The sequence below is a fragment of the Sarcophilus harrisii genome, chromosome 2 (genome assembly GCF_902635505.1).
Source record: "Sarcophilus harrisii chromosome 2, mSarHar1.11, whole genome shotgun sequence".
In the NCBI taxonomy this organism is placed as follows: Eukaryota; Metazoa; Chordata; class Mammalia; order Dasyuromorphia; family Dasyuridae; genus Sarcophilus; species Sarcophilus harrisii.
The window spans coordinates 473,386,478-473,392,477 of NC_045427.1; positions in this window are offsets into that span (position 1 = coordinate 473,386,478).

Sequence of the window (6,000 nt, forward strand, 5' to 3'; positions counted from 1 at the left end):
TCAAGACTATTTCCTGGATCCTTTTTTTTTCCTTTATGATATCTTTCTTGGAAACCTTATCAATTTCCATGAATTCAATTATCATCTTTATACAAATGATTCCCAGACTGATTCATCCATCCCTAATCTCTTATACAGTTTCCATTTTGATACTGCTCTCATCATCTTACACTTGGTTCCAATCCATTCTCCACTAGTCTGCCAAAAAAAAAAAAAAAATGTTTTTCTAAAGTGCAAACCTGCCCATGTCACCATTCTACTCAAAATATCCCAGTGGCTCTCTATGAATTCCAGGATCAAATATAAAATATAGCAACCTGATCCCTCCCTGCCTCTCTAGTTATCTTATATTTTATTTCCTTCTATTACTCTACAATCTAGTGATACCAGCCTACATGTAATTACCCATACAAAATGTTCCATGTTACAATTGCTTTCTCTTTTCATCTCTACTTCCTAGGTTTTCCAGATTGCTTCAGGATTCAGCTTAATCCACCCTTCTATATAAAGTCTTTCCCTATGCCTTCCCATTATTAGTGCCTTTTCTTTAAGGGAGGTTACCTCCCATTTACATGGCACACAAATTGTATAAACTTAGTTATTTGCATGCTGTTGTCCCTTTAGAATATAAGCTTCTTGAGATCAAGAGCTATATTGTGGCTGTTCTTTGTATCCCCAACATTTAGCATAGTGCCCAGCACATATTAAATGCTTAATAAATTTAGTTGATTGAGTGATTTGGAGAAGTGCCCCAAGTTTTAGTAGCAAAACTAGACCTAGGAGATCTCCTGCTCCTAGCCCACAGCTCTTCCAACTATTCTAATCTACTTCTTTCTTTATGATCTAGATCCCAGGATGCCAGGTATAGGGATTGGAGAAGATCCTCAAAGATGTCACCTAGTCCAACCTCCTCATTTTACAGATGATATCTCTTTTTTTTTTCTTTTTTTTTCTTTTTTTTTAATTTAATAGCCTTTTATTTACAGGTTATATGCATGGGTAACTTTACAGCATTAACAATTGTCAAACCTCTTGTTCCAATTTTTCACCTCTTACACCCCCACCCCCTCCCCCAGATGGCAGGATGACCAGTAGATGTTAAATATATTAAAATATAAATTAGATACACAATAAGTATACATGACCAAAACGTTATTTTGCTGTACAAAAAGAATCAGACTCTGAAATATTATACAATTAGCTTGTGAAAGAAATCAAAAATGCAGGTGGGCATAAATATAGGGATTGGGAATTCAATGTAATGGTTTTTAGTCATCTCCCAGAGTTCTTTCTCTGGGCGTAGCTGGTTCAGTCCATTACTGCTCCATTGGAAATGATTTGGTTGCAGATGATATCTCTTGATGAAGGTATGTCCTTTTTCTCTTCCCTCTATGATGACATATCTTTAAATATGGAGTCTTTTATGCCTCACTCTCACATTCTAGTGAGCAATATAGATGGACTTTTTAGTAAAACCGAAAAGACACTGAGAGGCCTTTTCAGAAGAAATGTGTCTTAAAAGGCACATTTAAGAAGATTGGAGTTGAACTCTCTCCTCAGACACCTATCAGTGGTTGTCTCTTGGTTTCCTCTTCTATTAAAGAAACACATTGAATTCAGTGGCCAGCAAAGTCCCTTCCAGATATAAATCCATGCTCCTATTACATCAAAGACATGGCCCTTGGCACTTTCATTTAAATTCAGTTTTTATAAATTGAATCTCACTTTCCCATATATTTCAATTTCATATACCTAAAGGTCCAGGCCAGATATGTGGTATCTACCATTCCTTCACCCAAAAACATTCAATGGTTCCTCATTCCTGTAGGACAGAGTCCAGACTCCTAAAGACTCTCTCAGAACATTTGCCCATAGTATTCAACAGGCCTCAGTTTCCTCAACTATAGAAAGAAGGCATTGGACTAAATGATCACCAAAGTTCGTTCCAGGTCTAAATATATTGATTATTGTTGGTTGTTCAGTAATTTTCAATCATCTCCAACTGCTTGTGACCCCATTTGAAGTTTTCTCAGCTAAGATACTAGAGTGATTTGTCATTTCCTTCTCCATATCATTTTACAGATGAGGAAACTGAGGCAAACATGGTTAAGTAACTTGCCCAGGATCACACAGAAAGTAAATGTCTGAGCCCGGATTTGATCTCAGGGAGATGAGTCTTCCTGACATCAGTCCCAGCACTCTTATCCACTGGGCTCCTGAAAGCTCTTCTTCAAGCACTTGTTCATAACACGCAGGAGACACCAACCACAGCTATTCCAGTTCCCAAAGGGACTGGTTCTAGGGTTCTGCACAAACTCACTTTCATGGAATCTTCCTTGATTTTTTCTCATTAGAAAGAACCTGTTCCCCTTAAATATATCTCAGGCAACACATATTTGACTTACTTTTTGTACTTATTTGCTAAGATGTTTATTGCCTCAAACTCCAAAACATCACAAAGACTTCTCAATGAGCATTGGTCATTCAGCAGATTGGTCTGGCAATCTGGGCCAGAAAAACCAAAGTCAGAAAGAGTATACCTTGTACAAACCATAGCATATTGTTGGATGATCAGCCCACTGAATTAGTCAATCAATACCACAAGGTCTGCAGATAGAGGAAGAGTTGAACCCATAATCAATATTAAGAAAAGATTTGAAATAATTGCTTTAGAAAATTATCTAGTATTCTGAATGATTACATCTTGTTTCTACACACACACACACACACACACACACACACACACACACATCCACACACATCTTTTAGAAGTAGCTAAGTGGGGCAGCAAATAAAGCAATAGTAATAAGGAATATTTGAATGGCAAATGGTCAAAGATATTTACTAACTATATGACCCTGAGATAGTCACTTAAGTTGGCTTTAGCTTTCACAAGCATAAAATGAGGATAATAATGGCATCTGCCTCCTGGGTTATAGTGAGAATCAGAAGAGAAATTTATAAAGCACTAAGCTCAGTATCTGGCACATAGCAGGTGCTTAATAAATATTTGGTTTCTTCTTTGTTTCCTTTTAACATTGACATCTTCCCAGGAACATTAGATGGCTGCAAATCATGAACTACCAGTATCTTCAAAGAATTCAAATTGCAGAGGTGCCCAATAGATGTCAATTGACTATAGTAAATTTTCAGTGATAATAGGAATATAAGAAATGATGTTACAAACACAATCAAGAATATATATGATCAAAAAAGGAATTAAGTCACATGTGTAGACAATTTTGTTGTTCAGTCGCATCTTTTCTTGACCTCACTTGGGGTCTTCTTGGCAAGGATATTGGAATAGTTTGCTATTTCCTTCTCCAGATCCTTTTACAAAGCAAGAACTGAAGCAAACAGGCTTGCCCACAGTCATACAGCTGGTAAGTGTCTGAAGCCAGATTTGAACTCACAAAGATCAGTCCCAGGCTATATTCACTGCCCCAATTTGTTGTATTTAGCCAAAGCAATCAAGAGATCCATGAAATAGTAAAAAAACAAGAAAAGGGCTTCCTTGGGTTGGTACCCTAGAGAGAATTTATGTAAGTAAATCTAAGTCAGATTCAGAACCACAAGATGAAAAGCCATGAATACAGACTGTACTAGTAAAGGGAGTATACCTATACAGCAAACTACTTAAAGTTTACAACCATTTCTATACATGCCTCATCATCCAACTAAATTGTAAACTCCATGAGGGCAGGAACTATATGACTTGCATTCTCTCCATATGTTCAGTGACTGGAATATTATAGGTGCTAAACAGATGTTTGTTATTTTCATTGAGAAGCATAAATTGCATGATAAAATGAAAGGCATGTATGGTGTGCTCAACAAGTTTGCAGCCGGGACCAACCTGGGAAAGATAGCCAACACAGTGAATGACAGTGAAGATTTGGAAGGATTTGGCAGGCTTGCGCACTGGACTGAATCAAATAAGATGAACCTCAATAGGAGAAATAAAAACAATTAAAATAATTAATTTTTTTAATTTTATAAAATAAAAACAATAATAGTAACAACAGAATTTACATTACCTTTTAAATTTGTGTCCATTGTATTAATTATGTATATTTTTCATTTTAAAATTTAAAAATTCTTTACAGATATTATTTTCATTTCCACAATACGTCTGAGAACTAGCTGATATTTTTATTTGCATTTTGCAGATGAGGAAACTGAGGCAGATAACTATTAAATGACTTGTCCAGTGTCTCAGAGCTACTGACTGCCTGAAGCAGGATCTGAATTCAAGTCTTCCCAAAACCTGGCCACTGAAGAAATCAGCTGCCTCGTGTAGTCTTGCCCTGAGTACAAAATATCAACTTTGCAAATATAAAAACATGATGGCATGGATAGACATTAGCTATTCTGAAAAGGATCTGGAGGTTTTTGTGGACTGCAAGCTCAATATGAGTCAGCAGTAGGATATGGAAGCCAAAATGTTAATGCCATCTTAGACTGCATTGTAAGGCAAAGCTTCCAAGAATAAAGATAGTCACACTGTACTTTGTCCTTAGTAGACCTTATGTGGAATATTGTGTTCTGGGTATCATGGTTTGGGAAGGACACTGATAATCTAAAGAGATTCCAAAGAACAACAACCAGGATTGCAAAAAGCTTTGAGTTTATGATCAATAAGGATGGTCTGAAGAAAAAACAGGACAAATTTTAGTCTGGAAAAAAGCAGTTTTAATGGGGACATATTAACTACCTTCAACCATATGTGAAAAACTTCCAAGTGAGGGACATTAGACTTGTTCTCTGCGGCAGCAGAGAACAGAAATAGGAGCAATGGGTAGAGATGTAAAGAAGGTCAATTTAATCTCTTCCATGTCAGGAAAAAAACTTCTTAATAATTAAAACAGCTTAAAAGTGTCTGGCACTGTGCTAAGTGTCAGAGATACATAGAAAGGCATGAACACAGTTTCTGTCCTAAGGGCACATTCTAATGAAGCAGATGACACCTAGGAAATTGTACTTTTGAGATATATACAGTGTAAATAAGTGCAAGAAGGAATGAAAAGGAAAAGCCCTCCTGAAGAAAGTGAGATTTGAGCTGAGTCTTGAAGTCAGAGAAGCCAAAAGGCAAAGATAAAGTGGGAACACATTTCCAACACAAAGTAAAAATGTAATCCATGCTAATTCACTGATCAATGGATGGATTAAATATTTAATTAGAGTTTTCCAAAGAAGAATGATCTGTTTGGGTTTTTACCTCTTTGGAAGGTCTTACAAGTAAATACTAGGTAAACACTCATTAGTTGTGCTATAGGGAAGACTTGTTTCATGTATGGATTGGACTAGATGGCCACTAATGGGTCTCTCTCAATTCTCAAGATTTTTTATTCTGTGATTCTTTAAATTGATTGCAGGTGATCATGACAACAATAACTTAAACAACATTATTAATATATAATATATTAATAATTAGCAATGATACTATATAAAATATTAATATTAACATGTTAACATTATTGATATTTATATTAATTAACAATATTAATATGTTATCACACTGGAGCAGCAGTCATTGATGGTGGAACAGCCCAAAGATTCAAATCAAGCTGATAATCTAATAAAGTCAAAACAGGAGACATCTTCAAGAGCATGTGACTATAACCAGCAGTAAAATAAGCCTGATCTCCTTCCACATTGACATTCAAACCTTTGCCTGATTATAGTTGTGAGTGGATTTCCCTCACCATCCATCCTCCAGTTAGTTATAAAGTTTTTGAATTTTTTTTTTTTTTTGGCAATCTAGTGTTAAGGTAAAACCTCATATTCATCACTTTTCTTGCCTTGTGCCACTTTTTTTCTTTGGGCATAAAGAATCAGTTTAGGTTTGGGACTTATTTATTCGTTATTCCTGAAGTTTGGGCAGTTAAATCATTCAACTATTTTACAGCTAAACTCAGTAATTAGAGTTTGTAATTATGGGAAATAAATTTAACCATGCAAATATAGAATTTTTTATAATTATCAACTAGGCATTTATAA